The sequence below is a fragment of the Heterocephalus glaber genome, unplaced genomic scaffold (assembly GCF_053883595.1).
Source record: "Heterocephalus glaber isolate CG9 unplaced genomic scaffold, H.glaber_assembly_v1.0 deba00001523, whole genome shotgun sequence".
In the NCBI taxonomy this organism is placed as follows: Eukaryota; Metazoa; Chordata; class Mammalia; order Rodentia; family Bathyergidae; genus Heterocephalus; species Heterocephalus glaber.
Genome location: NW_028258327.1, coordinates 28,158,191 through 28,167,565, shown reverse-complemented (window position 1 = coordinate 28,167,565; position 9,375 = coordinate 28,158,191).

Here is a 9,375-nt window from a genome sequence, read left to right as displayed (position 1 = left end):
GGAGACCATATGGTGTTTGAGGTTTCAGGAGTTTTGTTTTGTTTTGTGTTTTGTGTCCAAGAGATTGATGCACTTGTAAATCAGGAATTGTGAAACTTATTTAACCAGGTAAGATCCTGTTTTTCTATGGTTAGGATTTATATACCTCCTTTGTGAGGCACCCTGGTTAGTTCTTAAAGCCAGATTTTCTGTTTCATAAGTACCATTTTTAGGTAAAAATTATTTGATCCAGTTGGATGTCTATGAACTCTTTGAGACTCAGCTTTATCAATTGGAATAAAGGTTCTAACATATCTGATTGTCACAGGTTTTTACTAGTTAGAGTGTTTGTATCTTATTGTGTCTCCTAAGTTAAATTCATTTATGTTTATTCATTTATCTATGGTATTAGGGGTTGAACCTATGGACTTCTCACTCAGCTACATACTCAGCCTGTTTTAAAGTTTTAAATTTTGAGACAGGATCTCACTAATTTGCTTATTTATTCAGGCTTGAGTTTTTGATTCTCCTCCTTCACCCTTAAAGAGTGCTGTGGACTACAGATGTGTGCCACTGTGCCTGACAATATTTATTGTATATGTATATTTGTTTGATACATATGGAAATTTAGTTCTCCAGATTAATGTAGTTTGGGGAAGATACAAATATAATTTTTAATATTTTATGGTTTATTATTGTAATTTTGTGAGAGTCAGATAATTTTAATACAGTTTAAATATTTATGTTATTTTTATTTTGGTAGCCAGTTAATGAATGAGATATTTAGATGTTTTGATGTACTTCGTAGGAAAGCTTTTTACAATTTTGGTCTTTTAAATGAGATTGTATATGTATTTTTTAGTTATATATTATTATTTGAAATGTTAATTTTTTTGGTATTAATTCTTTGAACTAGTTCTTCTTAGGCAATACTCAAGCAACTGCTGTGAATCAGCAAAGTGCAGCTCTCCTAGGAGTGTTAATGACAACAGATAATGCAACTCTACCAGGTGCTGGTCTTGCTGCTGGTCTACATTGGCTGCTGGTCTCTGGAGCCCTTCAAGACTAACAGCTCCTAGTGTTTATTGATCTTTCCTTTGAAAGGGCAACTCTGTCCACACTGCTCTGGATAAGAATCCCCAAGTAGATTTACAGGACTGTGGAAGCCAACACAACATGAGAAATTAATCATGAGCAGGTTTACAGGACCACCAAAGTGACTCTTTATTTTTACAGGGCCTGTGATAGAGCACAAGGTGGGTCAGTACACAGGAGTGAGCTCTCTTAGACTAATCCAAGAAGTGGCTGGAGAGTGCTGCTTATATAGTAGCTGCAAGCCTGTGTCAGTAAGGGGCAGGGTTGAAACCAGGGAATCTTCTGGAAGGCCTGCTGTGAGGGCTTTGGAAAGATTGAAGTGGGTATGCAAATATGATTCTTTCCTCCCTGGCCTTAGCCTCACCCACTTGCCTCCATTCTTCAAAAAGGCAACAATAGCATCTGAAGTGGCGGGAGCTGGGGAGGAGCATCACACTGACTGGCAGCACTAAAGTTGGAGAGAAGAGTGGCAGCTTGATAGCCAGGGAAGACTGTGATGCAAATTATCCTAGTCTATTGTGGGGTTGGGGAAAAGGGAGGTGAGGGAGGTGCGTGTAGCAGCTGCTGGCCAGGCCATGTTCCCCCTCCAGCCAAGGTTTGTTCATGAAATCTTTTCCTATACCAATGTCTTTAAGAGTTCTACCTAACCTCTCTTCCAGCTAGTTTAGTGTTTCTGTGTTAATGTTTAGATCTTTGATCCATTTTTATTTTAGTTAAGGGCATGGTGAGAGATATAGGTCTAGATTTCATCTTTGGCAAGTTGAAACCCATTTTTTCCACCACCATTTATTAAAGAGGCTATCTTTCCCCCAGTGAGGTGTCTGGCTCCTCTGTCAAAGATGAGATGTCTGAGTGAGTCTGGAGTTGTTTTTGCATCTTCTAATCAGTTCCACTGTTCCTCAAGTCTGTTTCCTTGCCAGTATCATGCTATTTTAACATTGTAGCTTTGTAGTATAGTTTCAAGTTGGGGATTGTGATACCCCCTACCTTGTCTTTATTGCCTAGAATTGTTTTTGCTATTCTGGGTCTCTCCTTGTTCCAAATGAATTTTTGGATTGTTTTCTCAAGGTCTGTGAAGTATGTTGTTGGAATTTCAATTGGGATTGCATTGAATCTATGTTGAAGTTTTGAAAGTGTGGCCATTTTCACTATATTGGTTCCTTCTATCCGAGAACAAGGGATTTTTTTTCCATTTCCTGATGTCTAGAGCTAATATTTCTTTAGCTATTTTTTCTATTTGAATAATTTCGTGGTGTGATATAATTCAACCATTTATTGAGACATGAAAATAGTCATATATATGTGACCTGGGTGTAAATTTTAACCCTTATTATTTTCTGATATGTAATTTTTGTTAACAATTTTGTCATGCAAGATGAGATCTTTTATGGTATGGGCAATGTTTTTTGCCAGCTTTTCAAGCTTTAGGTCTCTTTTTTTTTTTTTTTTTTCTTTTGGTACTGGGATCGAACTCGGTACCTTATGCTTGCGAGGCAGGTGGCAGGACCACTGACCTAAATCCTTGGCCCTCAGGTTTTAGGTCTTGATCTGTATGGATTGCAGGCGTCCTGAAACCTAGCACCCTGTTCAGAAGTCATCCGAAACAGTATGGTTTATAGTTTGGTGTAAGTCACATTTTAGATTGGAGGAACATGCTTTTGTTTTTGTTTAAGATTTTTGGTAAGGATCTTGAATTTTATTTATATTACCAAATGTTTTATTTACTTTGAAAAAAATTGTGTATTTCCTGTAATGTCCATGGTTTTCTACTCACTAGATTCCTTCTTTAAGAAATGCATTTCTGTGACAGTGCTAACTGTCATGAGCAAGCAATTCCAGTAACACAAACTTGTCACATTTTTTACATTCTGCAATGCTAGAATTTATTAAGTAAAAATTAATTCATGAGGTGTATTGATCTTATCAGCCTTATAAAGCCAAGTACTCAACAGTCACTTAGTAGTCAATTACCCAGGTAATCACAGGTTCTTTTATTTCAATCTTACTAAGATCTGTAACACTCAAGTCACACATCATATTTTACAAAATGATATATAGGTTATAGAATGGCTAAGAAAGGTTTACAGTGGTTTCAAAATGTGAAGAAGAGCTAATAGCCAATTCAGAGAGTCTATAGAAATGTCAGGAGTCACCACAGATGGCAAAATATAGACCAGGAGGCTGTTGGTTTGCAGAATGCAGAGTTGGTTCCAAGCCTGAGTACGGATGGAATTCCAGTGGGCCCAGTATGGAGATGAACCTGAGAGGAAGCCACAAGACAAGACAGTAGGAGTTTGTGCCCTGTCACACTCCTGTTGTGTTCACCAAGTGTTCTTTTTTTTTGGTACTGGGGATCGAACTCAGGTCCTTGCGCTTGTGCAGCAGGCAGCGAAACCACTGAGCTAAATCCCCGACCCCTCACCAAGTGCTCTTATGAGTGTGGTACCAGCACTCTCCATGTTTGGTGTTACTCTTTTTGTATGATCCAAGTGAGAGTATTGTACTGTTGTTTGATCTGGTATGTCCTATAATCTCCTAGCCTTTTTTTTCCTGAGGTAACAGATTTGTCATGTGTCTATGTACCCTGGAAAATTTGATAAGCTTATAGGTAATAATTTTTATTAACAAGATGAATGTATTAGTTTTTGTGTTATGATTGAACTATGCAGCTGGGAATTGTTTTTGTTGATAAATTTGGAGTGTCCAACATATGGTGTCTCTCTCTTTCCACAGACATGCTACCAACTCATTCAGTCTGCCTCAGCATTTGCAGTCAGTATGCATTAAGCTTCTGTTTTATAAAATGGAGTCACTCAGGGCAAATCACAGCCTGAAAGCTACTATTCTTACAACATGGAGTAACTCACAGCAGGGACACAGCATGCTTTACCCAAAATACTCCCTCTTTCCTGAGTCAGAAGCCCAGTGGCTACATTTTTCCTTTTCATGAAGTATTATAGAAAATGACAGGGAAAGTTTTAAACAAGTGCAATCTAATAGTCAGCAGTAAATGTACTTTTTAGATGAGAGCAAATTGTGTTCTTTAGATTATACCAGTCTTGATCTAGGTTAGAGATATGCTTGTCATGTTTATGAGGTAAAAATATATGAGGTTTATAATGACTTTAAATGCAAAATAAACTGATGATGATCATAAATCAGTTCATGAAGTTATGTATGATACATGAGTCTTAAATGATTTGTCAATTAATTGGAACATTGTGTATCTTGTGTATATGTTTTCAATATTTTTCAGTAGTTCAAATTCAGTTTGTATTTAATATTGCAATTACGTGAATTTCATTGAAGTTTTTGTATTTGTTAATTGTGGATAGTATTTTGTTGAGGGTTTTTTTTTTGAGGTGTTCGTTTGCTTTAATAATAGGGTTTATGTGGGTTGATCCATGGAACTTTTTGGATTTCACCACATCATGGCATAGACAAATGATAATTTTTTGAGTATATGAGGTTAGATAAGACTCTTGATTTAACACTGATGCATTACATATTTTAAATTTATAACAATTTGAATATTTGATCTTGAGGTATTACAATAGCACTATAACTCAGAATTTGATTTATGATTAGCTGCATAAAAATTTTTATTTTTAACATATGTATGTATGATAGATATGATATTTAGGTCTGATAATCTAAGGTTGGGTTAATATCTTCAAGTGTATATAATGAACTGATTTTGACCATTGATGTCATTTACTATACAATGGACCCTCAAGTTATGACCAGCCTGACATACAAAAAATTTGGGTTAATTAGGTTAGTGGGAGATTCATCTGCCTCTTGTTATCTATAGTGTATACTCAGGTAAGCACCCAGATCTCAGCTGTATTGACTTAAAACCAACTTGAATTACAACCAGACCTCGAGAACTGATGGAGTTCATAAGTGAAGGGTCCACTTATACATATGAATAATATATATATATATATATATATATATATATATATATATATATATATGAAGATATGGTACCCCCTAGTTAAAAACTGACATTTATTATCACTGTGTGTTTGTGGCATTATTATGATGGGACAAAGTGTTAGTGATTTTGTTTTGAAAGCTGAATTATGTGTAGCAAGTAATGTCCTGATGTTAAACATTTAGAAGGCCTGAATGTATTTATGTTATTATTTATTTAATTTAGTATTTGAAAGTTTGCAATTGAATTTCTATGATGTTTGGAGGTATTATAGTAGAAGTAAGTGTTTTTAAATTTTATTTTATTGGTACATTTTAGGTATACAATATAATGTCATTCATCATTGGAAATTTGCACCTTTACACAATCTTTCTTGGTTCTTATTTTTACCCCTTCCTCTGCCCGCCTTTCAATCCCTCCATCCCTCCCTATTTACAAAGACTGTTTCCATTTTTTCATTTTCTCATATTCATTCCATTCCCTTCTTTCAGTAAATGTTTTTTAGTTATTACCTGTATCTGTGAATAAATTTTAATTTGCCGAGCTTTTTCCTTACTCTTACTTGGCTATTGTATTTAGGTGTTTCGGGGTCATTTATATGGTTTTTTGACATGTGTGACCCTAATGTTAATTTTTGTGAGATTTTTATGTAATGTTTTAAAATATCATCGTGATCATAGATCTTTGTCATTTGTTTTATATTGTTTTCCATCAGATGCATGATGTTTGTAATTGTTAATTAGTCCATAAATACATACATTTTATCTGTCTTTTAATTATGGATTGTCTGTGTGCACTGCTATTATGAGTTTCACATGTTGTGTAAGTCAATTACCTTGTTTTATAAGGACCATGATGTTTTCAGGTTTCAGGGTTGTGGTTTTAATTTTATTATTTTCCTACTCTCCTGGTGTTTGTATTACTTAGAAATGAGATATTGTGAGATTATTTGAACAGATAAGATCCCATTTTTTCCACTTTGGGATGAAATTTTTGCTCTTAGAATGAATTTTGATAAGTCAATCTCAATTTTATGTACTTTCACTATGAGTAGCCCTGGTTGGTTCTTAAAGTCAGCATTTTTGTTTTGTATGACCCAGTTTTAGGTGAAAAGCTTTGGATTAAGTTGAATGTCTGTCACATCTTTGGAATTTGCCCTTATCCAGTTGAGTAAAGGTATTGCATACCTGATTGTCATGAGTCTTTTATTACAGATTTTATATCTTTTAGTGTCTCATAAGCTAGTTAATACATGTACAGGATTATTTACTTTTTATTTACTTGTGGTACTGGGAATGAAAACCAGGACTTTCTTAATGAGGAAAATATCAAGACATTTATTTTTTATTTTTTCTTTGAAAACAGGTTCTCGCAAAGTCACAAATTTGGTCAAGGTAAACTTGAACTTATGATCCCCTCTCAGCCTCTCAGAGTACTGGGATTATAGGAATGGGCTACCATACCCATATGTATATGCATATATATATGTATGATATATGTCTTAGTTATTGATTGTATTTATGAATGAGACTCTAGATGAATTTTAAATGTTTTGTTGTATATGGTAATAAAAATTTTAAAATTTTATTTGCTCTTGATATTTCAAATAAAGTTATATACTGCTAGGGTTGTTAATTATTTTTTGTGTTTTAATTGTTTGGTATTTAATTGTTTGATCTAGATCTGTTTATCTACAAAATTTGTGGGTTTGTAGTAGGGGTTTGTTCTTTTCCAGCTTAATGTTATTCAGTCCTGTAAGGACAGGGCTGTCTTTGGATGGTTAATTGTGAGCCTTAGTAGTGTGCAGTTTAAACTTGGGGTTTTTTTGTTGTTGTTGTTGTTAAGGGGGAAAGTTGGTTTATGTTTGAGCCATTTAAGACTATAATATTTAGTCGTCTGCCTCAGAGATAAACAACTGTGTAAATCAGCATCCATGAATTATTTTTATATGGTTGGTTTTAAGTCTGTGTAATCTTTTCATGTGTATTTTTTTATCTGTTGATATGTTTTTCAAGGGCTTTTTAAATACAGAAAGGTATTGCTTTTTTTAGTTTTAATCAGTTGTGTCAATAGATCTTACCCCCAAGGATCATAAAATCTCCTAGATTTTCAGCATGAGGATCCTATGATCAAAGGGAGTTGTTTATTATGTAATCAGTTGTATATTATCTGTACATTTATGTTAAGTATTTTAAGTGCTAGTTGTTTATCCATGTTTAATTTGTTTAATATTTAACAGATTTTTTAAACAATACTGTAGCTATTTCTTTTTTGGTGTTTTAGATATTAATGGGTTTAAATTATTAGAATTCTTTAAATCAAATTTTATATCTATTGGGACAATTATGATTCTTTTTTTAACTTTTGTTTTGTGAGATTCATCAGAATTGAGTAATATTTTAGGGTGTGTATTTTATTGAGTAATATTGTATTTTATTGAGTAATATTTTAGGGTGTGTATTTTATTTAGGTTTTTTATAGGCTTTTTTTCAGAGTTAACTTTAGTTAGTTTTTTGTGCCTTAAAATAATTTTTGATGTAATATAATTCAATCTTTTACATGAGATATGAATAATCATAGATGTGTGACCTAAGGGTCAGTTATTGTTTTTGTCATTTTGATATATTGAGATATATATATATATATATATATACACACACACACACATTTGGTAAAGAGTTTTTTATGAAAAATGTGATCCTTTAGAGTGTAGGCAATGTTCCTTGCCAGCACACGAAGTCTAGCCCTTATCTCCATGAATTGAAGGTGTCCCTCCATCTAGTGCCCAAGTAAAGGTCTCCCTAAACCATGTAGATTTATAGTGCAGTGTGACTAGGGCTTTGCATTGGAAGCAAGCTTAGGTTTTATTCATGATTTTTGGTAAGAGTGATTTTTTTTATATTATCAAGTAGTTTAATTTGTTAAAAAATATATCTCCCCAATTATTGTGCCCATTCACTCATTGCATTCCTCCTTTAACAAATGGATTCCTGCCCAATATGGGACTTGTCAAGAGTAATCTATGCCAGTTAAATAGACTGAACACATTTCTTTCTTTCCACAATATTAGAATTTATTATGTAACAATAAGTTCACATTAATTTCAATGGCCTTGTAAGGCCAAGAAATGACAATTCACTCAGTGGTTAATGAGCTGAGTAATCACTGGTTCTCTTATTCCAATCCTAATTACTAATGTCTATTACACTGAAGTCACCCATCACACAGTGTTATAGTTTAATATCAGGATGTCCTGGCAAAGCTTCATGTGCTCACAGGTGGGGCTTTTGTGAGGTGGCTGAATCATGGGTGTGAGATATTGTATTAAGGTGTATGGTAACTGGATTAGTCTGAGGAGTACTCCATTTTATAAAAACCAAAAAACAAAAAACACATTTGCTTTATCCAGTCTCCAGTTGATGGGCTTTTGGGCTGTTTCCAAGTTTTAGCTATTACAAATTGTGCTGCTATGGACATGCATGAACATATATTGCTGTGGTATGATACTTTTAATTTTGGGGGGAAGATACTCAGCAGGGGAATGGCTGGGGCAAATGGGGCCTCTAGTCCTCACTCTTTGAGGTATCTCCATACTGATTTCCACAGTGGTTGCACCAGTCTCCACTCCTACCAGCAGTGGAGCAGGGTTCCTCTTTCCCCACAGCCCTGACAGCATTTGTTATTGGTTTATTTCATGATAGCAGCCATTCTTTCTGGGGTGAGGTGGATTCTCAATGTTGTTTTCATTTGCATCTCTTGAATGACCAGTTATGTTGAACATTTTTGTGTGCTTATTTGCTATTTCGAGTACTACTCAACCATAAAAAATGAGAAATTAGAGACATTTATAGCTAAATGGATGCATGTTGAGTCAATACTCTTAAGTGAAATAAATAGGACACACACGTGTAAATATTGAATAGTTTCTCTAGTGTGAGAAACTGAAAGTGTAAATAAGGACTAAAAGGTATAATAGATAATGTGAAATAGAAAGAAAGGGGGCAAAGGGGAAGGGGAAGTGGGAGGGGGAGGGGAAAGGAAAGAAGAGAATGGAATTAATATGAGAAAATGAAAAAATGGAAACAAAATCTTTGTAAATAGGGAGGGATGGAAGGGTTGAAGGGAGGGGAGGGGAAGGGGGAAAAATAAGAACCAAGAGAGATTATGTGAAGGTGGAAGTTTCCAATGATGAATGTCATCATATTGTATATCTAAAATATACCAATAAAATTAATTTTTTAAAAAAACTGAATTAGTCTGATTGGTTTAGGATAATTCTGGGTTTGGATAATGAGAACCCCCACACCGGTGTGAATGGATTATCAAAATTCTTATAGCCTGGATGGAATATAAAGGGAAAT